At 42.7% G+C, this 27018-nt stretch overlaps 1 protein-coding gene across 3 annotated transcripts in view; it reads right to left on the minus strand.

Moving 5' to 3' along the window:
• CRACD (capping protein inhibiting regulator of actin dynamics) overlaps positions 1-27018 on the minus strand; it is a 108094-nt gene that overhangs the window by 60105 nt on the left and 20971 nt on the right. For all 3 annotated transcript variants that reach the window (XR_014551927.1, XM_083630052.1, XM_083630053.1), the window contains exon 2: positions 8539-8645. The gene's annotated coding sequence lies outside the window, so the exon portion shown is untranslated. The remainder of the gene's footprint in view (positions 1-8538; positions 8646-27018) is intronic.

A 27018-nucleotide genomic window follows, 5' to 3' on the forward strand; every position in this document is an offset into this window, starting at 1 on the left:
ATCTGATGGCAGCCCTGCTCAGGGAAGTTTTTAATGTTTGATGTCGTATTGTGTTTTAATTTGTTGGAAGCCACCCGGAGTGGCTGGGGAAACCCAGTCAGATGGGCGGCATATAAATAAATTATTTATGATTATGATTATTATTATTATTAGGTGGCTCATTCATAAGTCAGGAGGAACCTGTGCAATCATTTAAACAGTATTCCAGCAGTTCCCATGCAATTATGGTAACTTCGTAAGGACTCTACACTGATAATTGAAGGTGTTTGTCTGAGCTTGCTAGTGGAGAGAGCAGTCTCTGCTGCTAATGCTCATCCTTGCATTTTAGCAATGACATAACTCTTAAGTATTCATATTTTACTCAAAAAGAGACCTGGCACCTTGCCTTTCTTGTCTAATTAAAGTTGGAGATCCTTTAAGCTCCTTCCAGTATTGTTTTTTCTCATATGTATCTGCTGACAGGTAAATTCCACTGCCACTTTTCATGGACTGGGTGGTTAAAAAAACATTCATGCACAGCCAGAGAGATAAAAACTGCAAACTGAAAGAAGTGTAAAACACCGTTGTAAGGGGTGGGAGAAAGGCAATGAATTTAGTGAGGTCACACAGCACGCTTCAACACACAATGAAATTATTCTCTTCAGCTGAATAATTTCATGTTAGTACACTGCACCAATAGTCACAGCAAAAACAAACAAAACCCACGCTATTTGCAATTATAAAGAGACAGAACCATCACAATGGTGTCGGAACCTACTGCATCCATTGGTTCTCTTTATGCTTCCACTTTCTCCAGTTCCAACCCAACTACTGGGCCAATGGAACATCTGCCCCAAGCACTGCTTGTGACCCAGTGACCAACGGACAAGTACTGAGTGCCCTTGTACTACCCTATGACCTCTCAGCAGTGTAGATATGAGGGAACTTATAATAATGACCAGTGAAAAAATAACCAGGTTCAGTCTTTTATTCTGTCTCCAGTTATGGAGTCAGCTTTGGGGAAAGTTATGAGGACAAAATCTCATTTAACATTTTCCTGTGCAAAAAGGCTAAAGTGATTGGGCCTTGTCAGTTGGTTGAGGAGATTGTCTCAGAGGAGACTTGACAATATGTTTATAAATTAACGCATTGGGAGGAGAGGAAGTTTTTCTCCCCCTCTCAAAAAACTACAATTTGGAGCAGCCTTACCCCTCACAGAGCTATAATTCTCAGCATCCGCAACACAGCTAAAGCAATTTGCAAAATTCTTCAGGTGGGGAATGCGCTTTGAATGTGCTTTAAATGTATGATGTGTACTCAGCCACAATCAAATGTATGGCTTTCTCCACTATGAGATGAAGTGATGCCTTCAAAGGAGAATTAGACCCATTCACGTTGAATAGATCCATCAGTGAGGAACAGTTGAGAGAATTGGGTATGTTTAGCCTGGAAAAGTGGAGACTGAGAGGAGATTACCATTTTCAAATATCAAAAGGGCTGTCGAATGGAGGATGGAGCTCTGCTCTGGAGAGTAGGACTTGAATGAATGGCTTCAAGGTACAAGAAGATTCTGACTAAACGTCAGGAAGAACTTTGACAGTAAGAGCTGCCTGACAGTGGAATGGACTCGCTTGAGAGGACTCTCCTTCTTTGGAAGTTTTTGAGCAGAGGTAGGGTAGCCATGTCATGTTGGATGGTCATCTATCACATATAATTTAGTCGAGATTCCTGCATTGCAGGGGGTGGATTAGATAGACCCTTGGGGTCCCTTCCAACTATACAATTCTATGATTCTACGAAAGCCACTGAACATCAGTTGCTAGGGAACAACAATGGAAGAGGGCAATTGCCTTCAGGCTTGCTTGTGAGCTTCCTGGAAGCATCTGTCACTGTGGAAGCAGAATGGTGGGTTAGAATTACTAGACAAACTTTCAGCCTCTCAGCAGGAGTCTTACATCACTTCTTATATTCTTATTATTTAAAAAGCTAATCTTGTGTAAGCATTTTGTGTTTCCAGATTGGGAGTGCTTCTGGAATACTGGAATATTTAGCTGTCTGTCAATTTGGGTCCCCTCCCGCATCAGTATGATTTCCATCCTATGCCCTTGGGCTATAGTACCATTGGCTGTTGACCTGGCACAAATCCTTTAAGAGGCTGCATCTTTTCTCCAACTCCTTGTATGAAGCAAGTGTAAGCAGGGCATCAATAATTCACAACCAGTGCCTTATTTCCACATCAGCAACAATAATATGTCTCTGTCTTAAGTGTGCGTTTCTTGTCTCCCCTCTTTCTTAGGTAGTGAGGCTGATTTCTTTGGAGAGGTTGTGTTCCCCTTCAGGGCAGAGGAAGAAAGCCTAAAGAAAAAGGAACAACTCCTTACACATACCCCACCCTAAGTTGTTTTCTGGCCTCAGTGAAAGTTGAACCACGTGCCAAGTTCTGAAATAGCTGCTGTAGCTGCTGCAAACTCTTAAGTGTAGACAGCCGAAATCTAACAAATTATGAGCTTATATTGCAAGTATATCTGTTCAGGATTTCAATGGGAACACTTCCATGTTTAGGGCTATGGGAGAGAGAACAAAACTCTGACTAAAATAGCAGCAATGGGGTACTTTTTAGCAAGAGTATGTCTCTTGATGAATGAGGGCGCAAAGTTTTGAGTGACGTGGAATGCTTCGTTCAGTATGTGTTAGCCTCAAAGCTTTTTAAAACACTTGCATTGCTTGTCTTTTTTATAGCTTATTCTCTGGGGTAAACGTGGAAATAGCTGCCTATGCTCTGCATTCCTGCTTGGGTTCATCCTATCCCATTAACAGGAAGTGTTGTTCGACTCTGGCTGCCCAAATGACTGGTAGTATTAATGTCACATTGAAAAGCCCACGGCTTGTAAGTAATACCCTAAATGGGTTTATGTAACAAAAATAGTTCACTGCCCTCATAATTTCAGTTCTAAATATCTACTGTGTGACCCTTAGCACTCGACTACCTGATTTAAGAGCCTTATGTGACATCAGGGCACATAAACCAGTTGCAGCCTTCAGCTTTTGTCTTCTTGGGGTGTTAGAAAATAGGAAGGTATCTTATTTAGCTCAATATAGTCATACCTCGGTTTTCGAACAGCTTAGTTCTCAAAGGTTTTGGCTCCCGAACACCGTAAACCCAGAAGTGAATGTTCTGGTTTGCGAACTATTTTTGGAAGCCGAATGTTGGATGGGGCAACCAATAGGCTGCAGGAGCTTCCTGTAGCCAATCAGAAGCTGTGCTTTGGTTTCCAAACGTTTTGGAAGTCGAACGGACTTCCGGAACGGATTCCGTTGCACTTCTGAGGTACAACTGTATTATCTACTAGGGTGTGCACCAGATTGTGCTGAATCTCCATGCAAATTGGGATTGAACCCTCCTGCTCACATTATGATGGGGGGGGGGGGAGAGAAGTATCATTTCCTCCTCCTCACCCCTTCCGCTCCCAACCATGTGTGTTTAATTAGGGTTTTAAAAAATCCTAACTGAACACTAGCCCCACCCACAGATTGATCCGGGACAGAATCTGGGTTGGATTTACCTGGCTTGGCCCAGGGTCAAGTAAGGGCTGCTCAAGGCCCCCAGACTGGGCTGCCAGATTGGGTTGGGAAGGGCTGTAAAGGGTAAAGGGGTAAAGGGGACCCCTGACCATTAGGTCCAGTCGTGACTGACTCTGGAGTTGTGGCGCTCATCTCGCTTTGTCCACAGGGAGCCGTCGTTTGTCCACAGACAGCTTCCGGGTCATGTGGCCAGCATGACTAAGCTGCTTCTGGAGAACCAGAGCAGGGCACAGAAACGCCTTTTACCTTCCCGCCTGGAGCGTCACCTATTTATCTACTTGCACTTTGATGTGCTTTCAAACTGCTAGGTTGGCAGGAACAGGGACCGAGCAACGGGAGCTCACCCTGTCGCGGGGATTCAAACCGCTGACCTTCTGATCGGCAAGTCCTAGGCTTTGTGGTTTAACCCACAGCGCCACCCGCGTCCCTTTGGGAAGGGCTGATAGCCCTATTATCTACGCCGACTGGTAGCAGCACTAGCTAATTTCAGGCGGGATTCCTTCTCAGGCATACTTGGAGTTGCGACAGATTGTGAGTGGGACCTTTTGCATGTAAAACAAAAGCTCTTCTGTGTCTATGGTGACATTAGACTAGGTTCAGCCACTGGTTACAGGCAACACTTGCAGCTGTAGGAATCTGTGGGTCTCTCTCTGCTGTGCAGATTCTGCCACCACCCCCTATCTTAATGCCGTGGTTGGTTAGCATCTGTCTATCTCAGGAGACAATGGGGGTGAAGTCAAAAGGTTGGAAGGTTACATAGTGCTTGTGTTTTCCCAAGCAATTTCCAAAAGAAAATTATCACCACAAAATCAATTAAAATAACACAGATGTGAACGTCCAAAAAGATTAACCAATTATCAAATTCTGTCTCTTTAATTTGCATCCCAAAGCAAAAGTTTAGGGCTTTGTTTTTTTCCAATACCTGCAGCATTGCTACCCAGTCCCTCAGACTGAACATTGTGTTCTGTATCTCTTTCATCTGTAGCCATGGTTTTGCTAAATGTTACTGAAACAAAATTACAGCATGACAAAGTTTACATTGATTAATCATGGAATTCAAGTTTAACACCATTAGAGTGCAGGCTCGTTTCAGCATTGTCTGATTAACAATGAAATGAACCATACCTTAGCTGGGTTCCCCCCGCCCCAGAAAGGCAATGTGCAAGAAACAATGGCTCCAACTTATTTTAATTACTTTTCCTTTTTCACACAACACAGGAATGGAGATTACCTTTCATAAACAATGATGAGAGTTGTAGTTTTTCTCATTTATACCGTCATCAGGCAAAACAAATGAGCTTGGGCATGATAAGGTTTGAACTGCATAATTGTTTTTTTCATTACAACTAGTTTATGCCAGCTGCTCACCTCCCCAGGAGCCACGGGGAAGGGAGGGAAACAAAAAAACACCATGCTTTGAAATCTTGACATTAAAAAAAATGCCGCATCAAAAGCCAGCATCAGGAAACCCTGCCTTGGAGGAAACAAGGGCTGAGGAAGGCAACTCCTGTGAACTGAGTAAAGTCTAGGACAGGCATCTCCAAACTCGGCCCTCCAGATGTTTTGGGACTACAACTCCCATCATCCCCAGCTAACAGGACCAGTGGTCAGGGATGATGGGACTTGTAGTCCCAAAAAACATCTGGAGGGCCGAGTTTGGGGATGCCTGGTCTAGGAGGTGGGGAGTATGGGCAGGTGGGGGAGAAATGGTAGAAGAGAGAAGGATGAGAAAGCGATTCGAAAGACAATGTGGTAGGAACAAGGGGAAAATATGGGAGACAGGGGCAGAAGAAGGATGGAACTGAGAATTAAAGAGGACACAAGCAAGGAAATGATGGTTGCAAAGAGAAAGGAAGGGTGTGGGATGGGGGCAAACAGTGGGAAAGAGAAAATGCTGAAAGAACTACTGAGAAAAGGACTGAGTAAGAATGGGAAAGCGAGAAGGAAGAAGGAAAGTGAAAGGAGGAGTGAAAGTGAAAGAAAGGGTTGTGTTTTTCTTCTCTAGCTCAAACTCTCCGAAGTTAAGTGTCTAGAGCTGAGGGCACTTAAAACTACAAGCTGGAGCCTGAAGCATAGCAGATACCTGCTCTGGGGACAAGGCAAAAGGGCAAGGCTCTGATTTATACCAAGTCTGGCCAATCCAGAGAATTATGGCAGAGATAAATGTTGCAGATCCCATTCCCTTTTACCCCTGGAGAGAGTGGTAGAGAGTGAACAAAACAGATCACAAAGGGTGTGCTGGATAAAATAGGACTTTAAATTTATTCCCCGACACCCAACTGGTTTGGATGTCTGTAAGGAGGAAAAACGGTGACAAGGACATTCATGGATCAAAAAGGAAAAGATGACTATGAAGGAAACAGAAAATAGATAGCTTTAATAAAACAGAACTAAATGTAGGCTTTTTGTATTTTGCACCAGACAAAGGAATTAAGACAGAGTAGAAAGTATGCCTGTGTGTGCCTCTGTGTGTGTCTGAAACTATTACCAAAGAGGAAATGGAAAAGCAGACTTGAGAGACTAGAGGCTTGAACAGACTAAAGAGGGTGTGTGTGTGTGTGTGTGTGTGTGTGTGTGTGTGTGTGTGTAGAAAGAGAGCAATAGTAGATAGGTCATCAAAAAGCAAACCCTTAGCCTGAAACAACATACCAAATAATTAATGGCAACAATGGGTTTCAGCACTATAGCAACATGCAATAAATTCAACAGAGCGCTGAAAAATAAAAATTATTCCGTGTGCTGTTTCATATCGTGCTGCAGCCAATGAAGGATTATTATTTTTTTAAAAAAAAGAATTATCTGCACAGTGACATGAAATAAGTATGGTGGTAAAGTAGATGTATAACTCTGGCAATCCGGAGTAAATAGGATATGTTTATCCACTTGGCTCCAAATATTAAAAACTGTAGGTGATTGGGAATCAGCATATATTTGAAAGAATGCAGAAACGCCAACACAACTCGCATACTGATTCAACATGCTTGCAAAGAATTTCCTTCCACCTACAGCAGGCATCTTCTAGTATGCATGGCTTCCAGTCAGACAAAAGCACAAGTTATTTCAGCTGCAAACGTAAGTTAATGCAGGAATGGTTTTGCTTGGCGCACTGGGAGGCAGTAGTGCTGTCAGGGTAGCACTTTGGGGTAGAAGCCCAGGACCTTACTCAACACAATGAGTAGGAGAGCTGGCTCACCACACTTTACCAACTGAGTAAAATGATAAACATTACCATTTAAACAACTAAGTTGAGAGTCTAAAAGCTGCCTAACTGTACCACTGGTATGTCTGTGTGTGAGAGAAAGGGAGAATAAATGTCACTTAGGGAAAACTAAAGGGATCAATATCAGTTACTTTATAATATATAAAGGGCCAAAATTAGTCTTCTGCAAAATGTTTTGCTTATATTTCTAAAACTTTACTTGCAGTGCAAAACCCACTGAGTTCAATAGCACACACACACACACACACTACTAACAGAGTTTAGGACTGCACCTTTGTACTATTTGTAGGGAACATGCATCCTCAATGTCACAGGCCGTAATAGTGCCTTCAAGTTAGGAATTCAGTTTGTGAGACAAAGAGCAGTATAGACCAAATGTATCACTTCTCACAGTCCCTGCATGAGAACATTGAAATGGTACCGTCCCTGTGTAAGAGCTAGGCCACCTCAACTACACATATCTAACCAACACCACCATTTAAACCTCTCTCTGCTTCTTTACACCCTCTTTTTATCTGTTAAGAAGCAATTCCCTCGTCATACAACAGATTTCATTCCCCACCCCCTTTCCAGTTCTCCAACCACAGTACAGTGGTGCCTCGCAAGACGAAAAGAATCCGTTCCGCGAGTCTCTTCGTCTTGCGGTTTCTTTGTCTTGCGAAGCAAGCCCATTAGCGGCTTAGCGGCTTAGCGCTATTAGCGGCTTAGCGGGCTTAGCGGATCAGCTGATAAGCGGCTTAGCGGATCAGCTGATAAGCGGCTTAGCGGATCAGCTGATAAGCGGCTTAGCGGCTTGGGAAAAAGGGGGGGGAAAGGAAAAAAACTCCGCAGGAACTCGCAAGACATTTTCGTCTTGCGAAGCAAGCCCATAGGAAATTCGTTTTGCGAAGCACCTCCAAAACGGAAAACCCTTTCGTCTAGCGGGTTTTCCGTCTTGCGAGGCATTCATCTTGCCTGGCACCACTGTAATAGTTGTGAGCTTACTCTCTCGAAATCACGTTTAACTAGCCACAAAATTAGCTGATGTAAGCTCCCTTTCCACTGCCATATATACACTGGCTCTTTGATCTGCCCTGAAAGTTTATCTGCTTTAGTATAGAGTACCTAAAAAAAAGGTAAAAGACCCCTGACAGTTAAGTCCAGTCGCAGACGACTCTGGGGTTGCGGCGCTCATCTTGCTTTACAGGCCCAGGGAGCCAGCGTTTGTCTGCAGACATTTTTTCCGGGTCATGTGGCCAGCATGACTAAGCCGCTTCTAGTGCAATGGAACACTGAAACCAGAGCAGCGCATGGAAACACCATTTACCTTCCTGCCGGAGCGGTACCTACTTATCTACTTGCACTTTTTGGCATGCTTTCGAATTGCTAGGTTGGCAGGAGCTGGGACCGAGCAATGGGAGCTCAGCCCATTGCGGAGATTCAAACCTTCTGATCGGCAAGCCCAAGAGGCTCAGTGGATTAGACCACAGGGCCACCCGCGTCCCAAAGAGTACCTGCCTGGAGTTAAACAAGTAGCATTGCCTCTTTGTTTATTATTGCCCAGCGATTTCAGCCTGCAGCCAGCTTTGTAGTGTCTGTAGCTACAGCTTTCACTGCTCTCCACGGCAAGGTCTGAGCACTTTTTGGTAAATATACACAAAGTGCATGTTTACTGGATTCTTCATACAGCACTGTCAGGAGGTACCCAAACCTACATTCATAGACTAATAATAATAGCTTAGCTGTCAAAATATCTTTATTTACAACGTATTCCTTACCTTCCCAAAGTTTAATCTTCTTATATACGGGTCTACTCAGGCTTTTCCAGAGTATCAAAACTTTTCATGCACTTCTTTGGTATGCCAATTAATGCTCTTCTTTCCAGCTGTTTAGGAGAAAAAAGCGATAGTGTTTTAGTTTAGGAAGACAGTTCTCTCAGCTGTGTACAAACGATTATATATACATTTACACTGCTAATGTTAAAACACAATCCATAAGTCACCTCATCATCTAACATGATCAAACAAGCCATGACTTGTTTCTCCAAAGCATGTCTTGTCTGCCATAATGCCAAACCACAGTGACAAACCAACCAGAAAACAAACTCTGGTTAATTTGCTGGACTAAGTTCAGGTGTTCAAAAAACAAACCACAGTTTAACTAATCAAACCATAGTTTAGCATAGTATGTGAGCCAGATCAATGGAGATTTAATTCGACAAAATACAATCTTGCTAAACGGATCATGGCCTCCCCAAAGAATTCTGAGAATTATAGTTTGGTGAGAGTATTTAAGAATTTAATTACAAATTCCTAGACTTCTCATAGGAACACAGAAAGCTCATACTGAGTCAAGACGATTGGTCCACCTAGGTCAACGTTCTTTACATTGATCAGAGGCAGCTCTCTTGAGGTTTCATACAGGGGACATTTCCAGTCCTACCTAGAGAAGGCAGAGATTGGACCTTCTGCATGCAAAGAAGTCCTCTACCTCTGAGCTACAACCCTTCTGCAAACTCCAATGAACTAAGCTGTCAAGGTTCCTTAAAGCAAGGGGACTATTGTTCTAACTACTGGAGTACATTGTGTAAATATGCCTGAAGTGTTGGCTTCTATATGACACACAGACAGCAGCAATAGTTTTTAGTACAAATTAAACAGCCACTAAATGTGAAGGCTGAAAACTCAAACCTCAGCCTACCATGTTGGGACAATGTCCCTGTTTCCCAGTGTCTCTTTCCCTGACACCACTCGCAATAGCGCTATTCTAACTTTTCTGGCAGAGGTGTCAAGAGTACAGCACTCTGGCAACAAAGAACCTGTTGTAACTGAGAGACGACAATTCAATTATTTCTCATGCTTCCCTCTAGAGGTAGTGACCCTTTTTGGAACCTGTCATCACAGGCTATCACGTTTCTTTCTATTCTTTTAACCCTGAAGCTTAAACGGCTTCTAGTTAGCCAGTTGCCAACCAAAGACAATGCAAGACACCGGAGCCTCATCCAATTCTGGGTGGTTGGGAGTTTCTCTAAATCATTAGGCTATTTCCACATGACTTGGGGCCAAGTACAAGATACATAAGTTACACGTCTACATAGTTTTTAGGACCATTTAAGCCATGCCTCTTTCTTCACAAAAACCAGTCGCCAAGTTCCCCTGATCTGCATCAGGACTGCTGTACCAGGGGGAGGCTTTCAACACTTCCCTCTGTGCTCTTTTCCCACCCAAAATGGTCCCTGTTATGTACTGAGCTGAATCCTAGAACAATAGGATCCAGAATGCAGCAGTCTGATTGGTCCGCAGGAGCCACCCAATCCAGCTCCAGATGGAAGTGAATCAGTGGCCTGATTGGCCTGCAGGAACAGCCAATCAGGCTTCTGGAGGAGGTGATTCCGCAACCTGATTGGCCTACAGGAGCAGCCTGGAATGAGCCAATCACGCGGGGCCCATCGTGTAAATAATGTATATATAGCTAGACGTTTTGGGGGAAGTTTCATTCATTGCTACTATGAGCTGCATAAAGAGCATGACATTCACACTCAACTCTGAGTATATTTCAGTCCCTGAAGGCAGCTGTGGCAAACAGCAACTTGTGAGAGATGTTCAGCAGCAAAACAACACAAGAGAAAACTTAACCCACCATGCTGTGTTTCCCTTTCAGATTGTACCCCTCACCAACTGCTTTGTCTTTGGAACATGGCCTGCCCAGTCCCCATGCAGACTAAATGTAAAATGCAATTTTACACCAATGTAAAATGCAGTTTCGCCCTTAGAAAGCTTGCATCTCTACTTGCGTGGTCTGAGACACCTTGTAAATATCTGAAAATGAAGCTGGTTGGTCACTGTGAGAACAGGGTGCTGACCTAGATAGACCTTTGGCCTGAAGCAGTAGGTCTCTTCCTATCTTCTAAGGAGGCCGTGAAGTGCACCTCAGCACAGTAAAAGCCCTTCTGCATCCAGAATATCCCAATTACTAGGAGAGCCCGAAAGGGAAACATTTCCCTTAGCTATACAGTCAGGACTCGGGACATTAGTTTTACCTCATAAAAAGGAGAAGCAAGCAAAAAAGAAAGAAAGTGTACAGGGGATGGAAATATTGGGCCGTGGAAGTTCTGTTGCCACTTCACACACTTGAATTAACATGGTGTGGGGAGGGAATTCCCTATAGCATGCCAGGAAAGTGCTTCATCTGGAGAACACAAGCTTTATTTATTAAAGTGTGTGTGTGTGTTATATATATACTAGCTAAAAGGATCCCTTGATGTTTCATAAACCTGAACTGCCTCTGCAGTTAGAGAGAGTGGGGACCTTGTAAATTAATCACTCCTGACTAGCGCCAGTGAGGCTTCTTTCCTTAACAGGCAAGAAACAAAAGCTCTTCACACATTTAATTGTTTCTACTTCCTCCTGCGGTGAAAAGTGGTCCACTGACATGTGGTTATCGCATCAGCAAAAAGGACTCAAATGCAACACTGCAATATACCCTTCCCAGGACGGTAAAAACTAAGTGGGCCAATATATAGGGTATACAGAGGTCTCACGATTAGCTATTACTAGTTCAGGAGCCAAAGAAGCATGCAACTAGGGGCCCTTGCAAGCCCCCACCCCCCGACACTATGCTTTAATGTTAAATAAATAAATAAATCTAGTCCTGCTAGAGTTATGTACTGAAGTTCTCACCCTGGGCCAGCAGGGGGATACTGTAGATAGTTCAGGTCCACATATGCAAATAAGGGATCGAAAGTGATGTTCAGTGATTGGATAGTTACAGAAAGTTGTTACAGTTACGTTGTACTGGAGCTCTATATAAGCAGGCTGGCTAAACCCTTCAGTTCAGTTCTGTTCTGACCTGTGAATAAACAAGAGCTGTTTGGAGAATCGCTGTGTCGTCTGATATGTTCACCCACAACTTAACACTGGCGATGAAGGTGGGATCGATGGACATCAGAGCACAGCCAGACGCGGCCACCCTCTGAGATGAGCTGAATCATGGAGCTGAAACACTGAGTGAAATCACGGAGCAGAACCAATTCAGAGCTGACTGTTCTGGCTAGAGCACAGTGTTCCATCCAATGAAAGTTATGCAGCTAAATGTGCAGGTATCCTTCTGTACTATTTCTGTGAGATTAGCCAGTCTGGCTGCTCCCACCTTCAAGTGCTTTTAGCCAATGAGTGAAATCAGGGCTGTGAACGATGAGTGGGGTTGTTTGGACATGGGGTGCAAGGAATCCCTGGGATCTTAAAGAGCTGCTATTTTCCTCTCCTCTTTAGTGCACTTTTCTTGCTTCTGCCATATTTTCTAGTCCTTGGAATCTCAAGGACCTACTAGATGCCCTTTCTTTCCACAAAGCAACCAGGATGGCTGGTTTGTCTGAGATCAAGTTCAACTCCCTAGAAGTTGTTTTCTGTAAATATTACTACTACACAGTAAGTGTGAGTGGAGGTTAAAAAAAATCCCCCCTCCAAAAAAATGCAAAGTACAAAATGTGAAAACTTTGCAAAGAGGCTTAGGCATGTCTCCTCAAATACGGGTACATATTAAGAATTCACTATATAGCTAACTTGCAGTACAGTATGATGATATAAATCATATACCCAGAGGTATTTTTTCCCTTCTTTGTAGTTTAATGGGACTTGCACCCAGGTAGGTACAAGACTGCAAACTTGGCTTTAGTTTTCTGGTACCTTATTTATTGTGTTCCTTTCTGGGGAAAGGGAGGCACTATTTAGGAACTTCACTGGCGGCACCTTAAAGTGGCCTTGACTGATGTTTAGAAATATTTACATGCAGATTACTTCAAACACCGACTCCAATACAGTGGTACCTCAGGTTACATACGCTTCAGGTTACATATGCTTCAGGTTACAGACTCCGCTAACCCAGAAATAGTGCTTCAGGTTAAGAACTTTGCTTCAGGATGAGAACAGAAATCGCTCTCCGGCGGCGCGGCAGCCCCATTAGTTAAAGTGGTGCTTCAGGTTAAGAACAGTTTCAGGTTAAGAACAGACCTCCGGAACGAATTAAGTACTTAACCCGAGGTACCACTGTACTAAGGTTTAGCAGTTCAACAGGAACGTTTCACAAAGGCAGTTCATGTTGTGGTAAGCTGATATTTAGCTTTGTATCCTGAGTCTCAAAAGAGAGTGGTTGAAGTTCCAGAATAGCCTACAAGACTCTCACTCAGGCATGCAAAATAACCCCGTGAGGAAAGTGAATAGGATAAAGGAGCAAAGCTTAACAAAATCCAATAAAGCCCAGACCTAAATACGTAGTGTGAATGCAACTTCACTGAAATGAATAGGGCTTGCTTCCTTTTGGATTTAGGAAAGAGGTATGCTACCTCCCTTTGCCAAAATTGTGTTGCTGTGAGGTTGCTTATGTACACCAAGCCTAAACTTGATCAAAAATTAGCTAAATGGAGTGGTGAATCAAGGGAACTTTACTCAATATGGAAAAGAGGTATTTGCAGAATATCCACTAGTTTTGTTTTATAGGTTTTTGTTTTATAAGAGAGTGGGAGGGAATAGGCACACACAGGCTTTTTTTTTTTTACAAAAACAAAATATAAAAATTAAAAGATGTGTACTTAATCACTATCTCACTTTCTTCTGTCTCATTACTGCCCAAGTACTCCAAATGACTGGAAACATAGGTAAAATAGAGATATGACGGTATGCACCCCAAACAATTTCTTGATGTATCTTATAACCTTCAACTCACTTAAAAAACACGAACTGTTTCCAGTCATAGGTGACAACACCTGACTCTGAGTCCCCTCAGCCCACCTGCCTGGTAGAGGCAGAGATCAAACACAGCTTCTCACGTTGACATTCCGGCATTCCATATTGGCAGCAAATAATTTGTAACATTTCTATAGTACCTGTTGTAAATCAGTTTTACAAAGGAGTTCTGTGGGCCTTATGAAGTAGTAATTCAACATAAATCATTAAAGAGAGCCAAGCAAATGGCCTATTCTTTCCTTTTATAACCAGAGGAGCATGACAGAAATACTCTCCGCACTGAGTAACTGGAAGAAAAAACCTTTTGGTAGGTAGTGCTCTAAACCACTGGTCCGTGGCAGGCACACATTCATCCTTGTGTTATAGCAGATGGAAGATGCTTTGCAGCATATTCCTAATTTCAGTCTTGTCAGCCCATGATCCATTACAGCACAGAGTTGCTAAAGTCTTCTACTGTGTTGTGGAGTCAGTCTCTCTCTCTCTCTCTCTCTCTCTCTCTCTCTCTCTCTCTCTCTCCCCCCCCCCCCTCTCCAGAGAACAAACTGTGATCCGCAGCACAGTAATTAAACATGCCGTTTGCCTGGTCTGACCTTCACAAAGTATTGCAATAAAGTCATTCACCCAGGGACAATAATTTGATTAAGCTGATGGAGTAACGGATTAATCACTACCACTGGAGGAAAGGTGAATGAGTATATGATCACATAGTCGGGCTTACAGGACAGTTGTGCAAAGTTTTCTGATCAGTTGTTGATGGAGGTTGCTCTGCAGTAATGCTACATACTTATCCTAAAATAGTTATTGTATTTTATTTACACACACAGAGAGAGCTCTATCCTACAGATTAAAGAATCTGTTTTGTTTCAGTTTATATAGATAAATCAGAAGTGTGGAACAAAGATTAAACAGGGTCAGGGGAAAATCCAGATAGTTTGGACTCACAGAAGAAGCTTCCACTTGACTAAAGTAATTTTTGCTATTCTTTCTTTGAACATTGTGAGCAAACGACATACAAGATAAAACACTGCTTTTTTACCTTCCCGTAATTTCCAAAGAAGTTTGCCATGTGATAAAGATGACAGCTACTCAAGAAAACCAACTCTAACCCCACCCCAAGCTTCATTAGTTCTTTGGCCAGTGAATGGGGATGGTAACATGAGGAGAAAAAGATTGTAATATGGAGACATCTAGAGAAGGAATTCTCCAACCCTCATTTTTCTACATGGATATCACTACTGTGGAGGAAAGGGCCTAATTGACACATCTATGTAGTACTCATGTAGGAAAACAGTCATGAGTTGAAACAATGGTAAAACTTATTATGAAGTATGATCCAACCACTGTTAAGCATCTTTTCATTTCCAAGGAGAGAGATTTCAAGTGCATACTTACTGCTTAACTTGGTTAGATCATTCCTCTTGCGTGTTTGTCATCCACAGTCTATGTGTGTTGACTCAATAGGCACTGAGGTCAGTGGTAACTATGAAAGCTTGTATTGTACGTAAACAGAAGTTGGGCAGGACTTCAAAATGACTGATGGGTTGCAACTGGCAAGCTAGTTACAGCACCTTGATAGATGTTCCTGCTTGCCTGGCAACAACACACATACTTATTTTACACCAAAGATGTTAGTATTTTCCCAGACTTTTAAATATACGAATCAATGTTTTGTATGCTATTTATATGTTGTATTTTTATTTTATCTTGTTTTTGTAAACTACCCTTGAAGGGCTACTTTAAGGCACTATAGATAATAATAAAATATCCACACCACTTTGAAAGCCTTTGGAAGTATCCTAGGTACCTTACCCTATAATACAACTGGAAAAAAAATCAACGTTCATCCTTTTTGCTATTCAGGGTTGTGTCTTTCTTGACCCAATAGATCTGGATGCAGACAGAGCCAAGCAGATGATAAACATCTCTGCCATCCGTAGCTTTTCAATTTGCATATCCGTTTTCCTCAGGAACCATCAGTTATTCCAAAGAGAGGAAGGGAGAAGTAAAAGGCCATTGAATATTTTTTACAGCCTTGTAAAGCAAGCAATTTTTCATTTTAATTATATGAGGAACTCATTAACGCTGTCTATGGCTCAGATGATTTAGTGGGTATGAACTGGATGTGTTTCCGCATGGCCTGAAATCTAAATGTTAACTGGAGAAATGCATGTATTTATTTCTAGACAATTGCTATTTGACAACTCCTGGCCTGCAAAAATCAATATGTCTGGTATTAAAAACAACGCTTACTGGGGTGTTTTCAGGCACAAGCATTAAAAGTTGTTATATAAAACTGATGCAGCCCCCCCCCCAACAGTTCAAGCAACAGACTGGGAGAGATTGGCGAGTTTAGGAGCTGTTTCGGCATAATGTAAGTTGAACAGCAGTTGCAGTGTGGTTGTTGCACGTCAAGGCCCGGCACCCCCTCCTTTGATGAATAAACCACGTGGACACAAGTATTTTAGGTTAATTGGCTAATAAAGGCCACAACTTTATTGGTTACAGAATGTGAGTGGTATGGCTTTAGGCACTGGACCCGAACAGACTATATCTGACTCTTTCCTGTCATGCAGAAAGTCTAACAAGGGTTAACCACCAGTAGGGGGAGCCCTGTTGATGTACATCAACTCGGAGCTCCCCCCCACCCAGGGGCACGTGACAGGTTGTCCTAATGCCCTAGCCTCTACCCGGGCTTCCAGCAGGAACCACGACCCCCGGGTTCTTTAACGCAGCGGTTCTCAACCTGTGGGTCCCCAGATGTTGTTGGACTACAACTCCCATCATCCCTGAGCTCTGGCTTTGCTGGCTAGGGGTGATGGGAGTTGTAGTCCAACAACATTTGGGGACCCACAGGTTGAGAAAGGCTTCTTTAATGGAATACCCTTAAAGAGGAGGGGTAGGTGATTGCCACAACCTCCCCTCCCATAAACCGAGCTTTTCCAATGCCTAACCGCCAAACCTTACAAAGTTGTGACAATTTGCTACGAGGTAGGCGAAAACCAAGTGGCTGGTGTCAATCTGCCAAGTGGGAAAATTCCTACCAGGCCCCTTCAACAGGCGACCGACCAAAGTCCATAGCAAGGTCAAGGTGACGAACACAAGAACGGTAGGAGGGTGGGAGATCCATGGAAGCCGGGAGCAGACAGAAGAGCTCCCGGCAAACCACGCCCCCCAGCCAGCCGGATTGGCTGGTGGTTGTGAAGCAGACTGGGAGTCCCCTGTGACGTGGGGGACACGCTGAGGATGGGAAGGTGCGAGGCCTGCATGCAACCCCGCCCCTCTCTGAAGAGGAGCGGCTCTGTCATTCCATTTTTTCAAAATGACAGTACCTCTGCTGACCTACTATTGTTGGAGTCAACATCCACTCTGGTGGATCATTGGTAGAGTTTGTTAACTGGCTTTAAAGCAGCTATGATTGTGTATACAAACAGAATGAGAAAACAGATTATTCCACACAGAAAGAATATTAATTGAAGAAAACAAGGCTCATTTTTATGTTTTAATGTTGTATTTTAATCTTGTTTTTAAGTTGTATTCATTCAACTTGTTTTTATTATTGCTTGTTAGCCGCCCTGAGCCCGGTCTTTTCTGGGGAGGGTGGGGTATAAATAAAATTTATTATTATTTTTTATTACTATTATTATTTCTTGGAAATAATTGTGGCTTTTATGCCCTGCCGTTTTCAACACCCTGCAGGAGGATTCCATCCAGTGTGGCTATGCACTTTCTGCCTACAATTGTGTATTTTTATATAGGTACATGCATTCTTCTGACAGGAAAAAAGCGAGCCGACCAAGGAATGCCTGAAGCACGAAGAACAGCCCTATGCAGATGATTAACATCTGGGTACAACACATAGGAGGAGTGAGAGCATAACTTGCTTACAGGGAGGCAAGACCTGTTTTGCTCAGGTGTTTTTACTTCTGGGTAACGTTTAGCATTGGGAACTGCAAAAATACTTTTTGTGACCAGAGAAAACCTAACCTGAAAAATAAACAATAAACGAATATACACCGAGACAGAAAAGCTAACTGAAATTAAATAGGAAGCTCATCAGATGAAGAAATTTTCCATTGTAATCTAACTCTAGCCCACACAACGTAACCTAGATTTCGACTGACTATTCCCACCCCAATAAGTGCAGTATTCAGAATATGATTAAAAGAATAACTGAGCAAGAGAAAGTAAACATGACATTTTGGTGCCTGGCATCTACCAGGTAGAAGTGAAGTTTTAATATTAAAGTGAATTCCCCTGAGCATATGAAAAAAATTATTGCATTCTGCATGCATTTCTTTATCTATCACTGCTACTGTTTGCATTAAGAACCGACAGTGTGCTGTGCATCACTGGTTTTTATGGATCAAAATTAAGTGCTTGCAGCATCTCATACAGTTGTAGAAAGAATAAAGATATCTTTGGTGCACTCTGGTTACGACACATAATTTTGTTTTGGACAGCACGCTATTGATTTCCATTTTTATACAATGCAATGAACCTCTATTTGAAGGCTGCCAAATTTATCAACAACTGATCTGCAACACAACAGAAATAGAATCATCACTGCCTTGGAGAGTGGCAGCCTGGATCATCATCCTGTACACAGTTTGTCTGATAAAACCCATTAGTTGCCGTTTAAGACACAAGTGGATAACCTGTGGCTTGTACATAGTCCTTAGCCATTCTAGGTGTGGCCTACCCAGCCCTGAGATGTCCTACTCACCTTTGCCCACTGCCCAGCGGAGCAGCACAGAGACAGCCATTTTGAATGCAACAACAACAACTTTACTATTTGTACCCTGCCTGTCTCACTGGGTTGCCCCAGGCACTCTGGGTGGCTTCTAGTAGAATATAAAAACACTTTCCATCTGCGTTCCAGATCACAAGCAATTATTTCTCAGGAGCAGCTATGTAACTGACTGTTTCAAAGTATCAACAAGCTTTTAAAGAATGTGTTGGTTCTTGCAATTCTATCTCGAATGCATCCACTATTGGGTACTGAAAACTTGCAATGAATTTTCCACTATTCCTGAAATCACTTTGGTCCACCCATGAAATCCCGAAAGGGTGCTTGTCAATTCCAAATGTCACAGTGCAGAGCAGTCAAGGAAGACAGTTTAATAACATACAACAAAACATAAAATCTATCCCTTTTGATGAGCAGATCCTCAACATTTATATTTTCCAGACCATCACAACAGGAAGCGGGGAGGGAAGCAACTGTTGAAATGTCTAAGGGTGTTCCTATTTTCCTGAAAAACTATCTTCATTTTTGTTACTGCAGTCATCTCATTCTGTTGAATCTTAATAGACATTAAAAAATATATATTCTGGCAACATCAAATTCTGTCCCTTCTCAATGGGGCATTAATTTATGCAGCCATTTGATTTTGGACATGTCTTCCTTCAAGTGAAAATAGAACTGGGACACCCAGATGGGAATTCCACTGTCAGTCGCACATGCCTACAGCAAAAATTGTTGTTATGTTCTGATCTCCAAGGAACTCCAGTGAAAACGTTGCTGAATTTTTTTTTATTGCTTACTACCCTAAAGGGAGGACCAATAGTCTAGGGCAGAGCTACCCAGTAGATGTAGCTCTGATTCATGTGTGTGTGTGTGTGTGTGCGTGTAGAATTGATATTCTGGCAGGAAAACTGTTATGTACTGAGTTGAATAGGATCCAAACTGCAGCAGTCTGATTGGTCCTAGAACAATAGGATCCAAAAGGCAGCAGTCTGATTGGTCCTAGAACAATACAGCAGTATGATTGGTTGGCAGGAACCACCCAATCATGCTCCAGATAGAAGTGAATCCACAACCTGATTGGCTTACAGTAGAATTCCGGAATTAGCCAATCATGTGCAGCCCATTGTGTAAATAATGTATATAAAGCAGATACTTTGAGGGGACATTCATTCATTCCTCCTCACCACTATGAGCTGAATAAAGAGCATGAAATCACTTTGCGACTCTGAGTATATTTCAAAAACATTCTCAAGTGGAATTTAAAAACCCAGTATTGTTTGTGTGTTGTGTACGTACATGCATGGTACAACATGGCCATTGTTTTCTTGATCCACAAGCTCAGAAAAACTGGCAGAGCTAAAGGTTATGAGAGAAAAAATGGAGTACCTAACCTCAAGTTTCCCTTGTAACTACAGTGGTACCTCAGGTTACATACGCTTCAGGTTACAGACTCCGCTGACCCAGAAATAGTGCTTCAGGTTAAGAACTTTGCTTCAGGATAAGAACAGAAATCGGGCTCCGGCGGCGCGGCATCAGCATGAGGCCCCATTAGCTAAAGTGGTGCTTCAGGTTAAGAACAGTTTCAGGTTAAGAATGGACCTCCAGAACGAATTAAGTACTTAACCCGAGGTACCACTGTATAATGCAAAGCCAGATGTAACTTTCTCTGCTTACTGATGAGCAGGAAACAATAAACAGTGTTACTAAGGAACTAGTGAGGAGTACCCAGTGCTGCCTGGGAATTTGTAGAAACCAAAAAACACTGTGATCTTTAAGTGGATAGTGCAATTTGTGAGTCTGGACCTGTCACGCCCCAAACTGGGCAAAGCCATGCCAAAGTAACATTTTGGTCCACCATGTTGATTCAAAATTGCACCTGCCACACAAACTTTGACAGAGACCTCCATCCTACCTCAGGAAGCATCGTGCCAAGTTTGACAACAATATCTCAAGAGGCAGCAAAACTTATGCCAGAAAATAGGCAAAGTAATACCAAAGATACCAAAGTGTTGTTTGGGTGCACCATCTGGATTCAAAAAAGCAACCAACATCCAAACAGTGGCAGAGTCTGCCGCCCTTGCCTTGGGAGCACTCATGCCAACTCCTATAATGCAGGAACCTTTTGTCCAATGTGGGTCTCAAACGCACAACCCTAGATTAAGAGTCTCATGCTCTGGAGGCAGCCAAACCTATAGGGAATGGACAGACAGGTGTATGAACAAAACCCTTTCTAACATATATGACTGAGTACAACAGGTTTTCTCTCCTTTCGCTTCCTTCTTGATCTGGTTTCTAGCTCAAGGTGTGCTTAAAGATATAGCCAGGTCCTTACAGCAGGTGCGCTGGTTAATTGCTTCCTCCTCTGCTGATTCTCCATCACAATGTTCCCTCTATAGTTTTCAAGGTTTTTATTCCTCTCTATGCTCCAAACCCAAAGCAATGGTCTGTGGAAGAATCAGCAGAATTGGCAGGGGTTAAACACTCCTTTCTCCTGCCAACCAGGCAACCTGTGTGTTTCCTACCTTATGTTAACTTTTTTCTTTTCATTTAGCAGATTTGGGAACACATGGTTGGTAAGATAACATTTCAACCTGTCACACAAAGATTTAAACTAATTTAGGGCTATTGACTTCAATACAATGACGTACTTCACTCTGTGGATTGCAGATTAGGTTGTAAGAGAGAGATCTCTCTTCTTGCAGTCTAAAGGTTGCTGCTTAAAAAAATAAAATATTCATGAGTATTCTGTGCTCTTGTTAAGACCACACACCTATTTTATATGCTTCACCCATGCTTGGGAGTAAGGTATTCTGCATGAGTTTCCCATGAGAACTTGGTGTTAAAATGGAATCCACTATGAACATTAATACAGGTGTGCATAAAGATCGCTACATTATTTATTAAATTCAAACCAGGTGAATTATAAACAAAATCCATTTCCCTAAAACACCCAGTGACTACAGCTGTTACTTATGAATCACTATTTGCAAGTTATCAGATTGTACCTGTCAGCACTTGTCAAATACCTTTCCTGACAGCAGAAATCAAGACTGTGTCATAAGAAAAAAATTCATTACAAGGTGAGGTGCCAATTCTATGGATTCATTGTGGGTGTGGCGGTTTAAGAAAGGCTAGTTCTGTTCTTGGTTGGTCCAAACATTGAGAAAATGGTGGTGAAGGGAGAGAAGACTGGGGCAGCAAATCCATTTTGGGGGTGGGCAATTCTACTGGAGCTTAGACAGGCTTTTCATGTGCTTTGCTGCTGTGGATATGGCACCACTGTAAATCAGTTTTAATGTATCATAAATATTAGGTTTTAATGTAATTGTGTTTTGAAATTCTTGTTGCACGCTGCCCTGGCGTATATTTCTTAAATGGAGGGCAGTATATAAATGGGTTAAATAAATAATAGCAATTAATGTAAAGCACATAAAAATAACATGGTATTGGGTAGAGTTCTGCTTCCCAGGAATCTCAGCTTTCACTTTTTAAAGGACAAGTTACCTCAGGGTTCCTACATGCCATAGCTATTGTTTTCCCTACATTACCCCAACATATGAGATCTGAATCAGGAATTCAGAATTGGTTTGATTCAGCTACATATTCTGACCAATGCGCTTTTGTTCTGTGAAGCTTTTGTCATTTCAATGTGTGTATATTTTCTCCCACATAATTCTGAATTTAGAAAATTATAATGGTGGCTTCTTACAGATTAAAAATAGGCTTTTAGCCAATAATAGCACAGATCAAACTTAGTTGTAAGATGAGCCATATCAAAGTGTGCCAACCAAAAATTGCATCTTTGCTTAGGTCTTTTCGAAGTGCATTTCCGATGACAGAATTGCAGTATGTTATTGAAGTGTATGTCCTTCTTGAATTAACAATTTTTTTAAACAAAAAAACCCCACAGTGAAGACTTCAGTGTATGTTTGCAACAAGAAGGCAGCATTAGTTTCTCTATCTCCCATGAGACTGGGTGAAAAGTCTAACAATGGAGTGGTACCCATGTGCTGAGTCAGGCAGTTAGCTCCTGCTTTGTACCACATACAGACCAACAGCATCTCTTTCATCCCCTGTGGAATGATGCAAAGGGCTAAACGAACCAGTGCAGCTTCACTGTCACATCTGAGTGCCTATGGAAAGGACTACCGATGAGGGAATGTACACAAATACCTCAGGGTAGCACATGAAAATGAGCGCTCACACCTTCCTTTGTGGGCACCCTTTGCGGGACCGCGCACAGCACCTCTGGCCACGTGGGACTCACCAGCTGGTTGGGCTGGCCCGCCTCCCTGTGCTAGTCATTGGGGGTTCCCGCCAAACCCCAATTAACCTATCAGCACCTTTGGGAGGTGTGGCCAGTTGCATAAATAGGAGGCGGAGCCGGCAGCAAATCAGGGTAGCACATGAAAATGCTGATGGAGATTTGTTGAAGGAAAATGACTAAGGATATCTTGTAGCCCCTATGAAGGACTAAATGGGTTTTCTTGCGCCCCAACAAAAGAAAACAAGGCTGCAGTCGCATGCTTTCCTGGGAGGAAACCCAAATGAACTCAGTGACACATACTTCTGAGTAGACCTGCACAGGCACATGGAAATCTAAAAGTTTGGAATAGATTTGGAGAAGCACTGTGGCCAGGCTTGAGTCTTCTCAAAATGCAGGCAACTCCAGAAAATACATAAATGATAAATGCTGTACCTAAAAACAAAAAAGGCTATGTAGACATGAGCAGCTTGAATTGCAGTGAGGTAATTCCCCACCCCCCCCACCACCACCAAATGTCCCACCTGCCTTCACTGAAGTTGCAGTGGGTAATTGAATTAAACTGCCAGTCCACTGTGCAGTGGTGAAAAGCTCTACAGATATCGAGGTGGAAAAAGCTGCAGCAAAGGGCAGTCAAAGTGATCAGGGTGTTGTAACACTTTCCCTAGGAGAAAAAGGCTAAAACGCATTTGACTTTTTTTAGTTGGGTATGAGGACATGAGTAAGTTAAGGACATGAACAAGGTTAAAAAATTATGCACCTTGCACAAAAACAAAGAACTTGTTTCACATAATAACAACCACTCTGGACACCCAATGAAGTTAATGGCCTGTAGATTTAGGACAGAAAACATTAGGAAGAACTTCCTGACAGTAAGAGCTGTTCGATAGTGGAATTTGCTGCCAAGGAGTGTGGTGGGGTCTCCTTCTTTGGAGGTCTTTAAGCAGAGGCTTGACAACCATATGTCAGGAGTGCTCTGATGGTGTTTCCTGCTTGGCAGGGGGTTGAACTCGATGGCCCTTGTGGTCTCTTCCAACTCTATGATTCTATAATTCTATGATTCTTCACACAACGCATAACTAATTTACATAATTTAGTTTATAGATGACTTCAAAAGAGAATTAGGACAAATTAATGGAGATAGTGGGTGGGAGGGAGATGGAGGGACGCGGGTGGCGCTGTGGGTTAAACCACAGAGCCTAGGACTTGCTGATCAGAAGGTTGGCAGTTCGAATCCCCGCAACAGGGTGAGCTCCCGTTGCTCAGTCCCTGCTCCTGCCAACCTAGCAGTTCGAAAGCACATTAAAGTGCAAGTAGATAAATAGGAACCGCTCCGTCGGGAAGGTAAACGGCGTTTCCATGCGCTGCTCTGGTTCACCAGAAGCGGCTTAGTCATGCTGGCCACATGACCCAGAAGCTGTACGCCAGCTTCCTCGGCCAATAAAGCGAGATGAGCGCCGCAACCCCAAAGTCGGTCACAACTGGACCTAATGGTCAGGGGTCCCTTTACCTAATGGAGATAGCTAAAACCAGCGCACATTTTCTGAGGCAATATGCTATTCAATGCCAGTTTCTGGGGCCAATCATGGATATTCTGTGTTCTCCTGCCTTGCACTAGCTGTCTGCCAGTTTGAACTTATATTTCTGATGAGGCTAAAATGGGATAACCCCCCCCCCAATGTATGCCACACTGAAGGGCAGGATACAAATGGGGGCAAATAAAGAGCTCTAGGCAGGAACCAGGTTTTATAGTTTTGCATAGCAAATGAAAAACAGGAAACATTCCCTCCTCATGGCACTTGGAGCACCATGAAATTACAGCCACCCCCTGCCCTTTATGCTCCAAAACTTCAGCTTGCAAAAACAATGTTAGGACGCGACTGCATGGCAGAGCTTTGTAATATTATAGAAAAGAAAGGTCAAATAAATGCCAGTGCGCAGAATGACTGGGGGTGGAGAGAGGATTTTGAAACAGGCTAGAAAAGCAAAATGGGAAGCTGAGACCGTTGTGTACACACATTCAAAACACATTCTGTCTCTCAAAGAAATTCGGGCACTATAGTTTGCCCCATACAGAGTTACAGTTAACAGTGACCTTTAACAAACTACAGGGCCCAGAATTCATCGAATGAAAGTATGTGTTTTGTATGTGCTTTAAAGGTATCATTGTGTACACAACCTATGACAACAAATGAAGTGTTGCCCACAGATAAGATTTTGAGGTAAAATGTGTCTCTGGCTAAATACAAATGACCATATACGAAATAGACATTTAGTACAGTAAACATGCTGCCACTTGGTAACTTAGAGCTCATTCTGTTATTTCTTCCTTTTGTCTTGCAATTTTCAGGAACAGGTCCAAGAGGTTTTGCTATGTCCCAGCACTTTCCCTGACAGAAAAGCGGGAATACATTTTTTTATTTAGTTATTATTAAAAATCTTTGCGGCCCTTCATTCAAGAATCACATGGTGGTTTACAATATGAAAACATAAAAATACACAACATAGTACCAAACATAAACAATACCACCACTCCAGTCAGGCGTGGTGAATTTTTCAACTTTCAATTTCCAAGTTCCAAAAAATGAGGGGTGTTCTGGGAATTCAAAAGATATTTTGGTTATGCAGTAACCGCCCCGAGACCTATGGGTATAGAGTGGTATAAAAATTTAATAAATAATAATAATCCTGGGAACTGTAGTGTGTGAAGGGTGCTGGAAACTGTAGCTCCATTGCCTCAAGATTCTTTGGAGCAAATAATGTGCCTTTAATGTACATGGATGGTGTCTACACAGTCCTAGACAACCGCTCCTTTCATGTGAGAATCATGCACATACTAAAATAGTCAGCTTCTGCAATACAGTGGTACCTAGGGTTAAGTACTTAATTCGTTCTGGAGGTCCGTACTTAACCTGAAACTGTTCTTAACCTGAAGCACCACTTTAGCTAATGGGGCCTCCTGCTGCTACCATGCTGCTGGAGCAAGATTTCTGTTCTCATCCTGAAGCAAAGTTCTTAACCTGAGGTACTATTTCTGGGTTAGCAGAGTCTGTAACCTGAAGTGTATGTAACCTGAAGCGTATGTAACCCAAGGTACCACTTTAATAGCAGATTGAAAGCTCTTGAACAACAACTTCCCCCAAAGACTGGACTTTTGACAATAAAGTGATGGCAAAATGTACTGGGAGCGTGGGGGAGGGGATAACACCTGAAAACCCGCTGTTTGCTGCTGAATCAGAACAAACGGCAGTCCTCAGAAAACTCAACTGACATTTCCTCCAATTCAGCAGTAAATAGGTTCTGCTTGGGAAAGCAAAGATACAAAAGAAAGAAACCTCTCAAACCTGTGCCTGGAAATCACAGGACAAACAGGCGTGTGGATGTCTGTTTTGTCCTGACAAGTATTTTTTGTGCTACTTGGTTATTTAGGATATCCTCCCCAAAGCAAAAACTTGATTCCAGGGCACTTCACTTCACATAAAGCAAACACAGGGGTATGAGGGGTCTGCAAGCCTAGAAGGAAAAGCAGAATGGGTTAAACTGCTGCTGTTATGTTAAAGAGATTATTAATTTAAGACTCATACTCGCTTGTTACAGCAAACCTCAACACCTTGTGGTTGGAATCTGTACCATTTTGGAAGAGGAACGTACTTTGAAGAAACTTCTCCTGCAACAACTTGGGACCTAGAAACCCCTCTCCTTGTATTAGCCTGCCTAGTTCCTTAGATTGGGGGATGGACGGACCCCTTCTCATTGTTTCACCACAAGGGAGTGGTACGCACAACACACACCCCTCAAGAAGGCCCTTACTATGGAATCATCCTCCCTCTGGAAGTATGACTGGCAAAGTCATTGCTGATATTTCAGCACCAGGTTAAAGCCTGTTTTGTTTGCCCAGGCATTAGTCTGCTGTTGCAATTTGCATGCTGCAATATTATTATTTTTTACATTTAATTAATATTATGATTTGCTCTTTTTGTTTGCGTTGTTGTTTTAAGCCACAGCACAACCTGCCCTGGGATAAACTGATGAAGGCTGGCTTAAAAACTGCCCTTAATAAATAAAAGTGAAGTACTTGCTATGACATGGATAGGAAAGCCCATCCTGTCCCCCCAGGACATGAAAGTCCACTTCCACATTTGGCACCTGTACGGCTCTAATTAATCTGTTCAGTTCTGTCAAATTAGCTGGGCAGTCAGCCAGGTGTGGCCTAGCTAAAGAGGTCTCCTTGCAAAACCAATCTGTGAAGAGTGAAGGGCATTCCAGTGGGAGATGAAGAACAGCATTTGAATTTATTCTATTTGTAGGAACATTGGGGGAGGGTCACATTGATCAGAATGAGCATTTTTAAAAATGCAATTTTCGATACATCATTGAGTCACTCTTCATGTCATCAATAAAGGAAGGACTTCCACATTTTCATTGCCAGTTGAGCTTACATTTCCCAGGCGTTGCTCAGCACCATTCTAGAAGTAGTGTGTACATAAAATACAGCTTCCAGTTTCCT

This window comes from Podarcis filfolensis (assembly GCF_964270895.1).
Source record: "Podarcis filfolensis genome assembly, chromosome: 9".
Classification (NCBI taxonomy): domain Eukaryota; kingdom Metazoa; phylum Chordata; class Lepidosauria; order Squamata; family Lacertidae; genus Podarcis; species Podarcis filfolensis.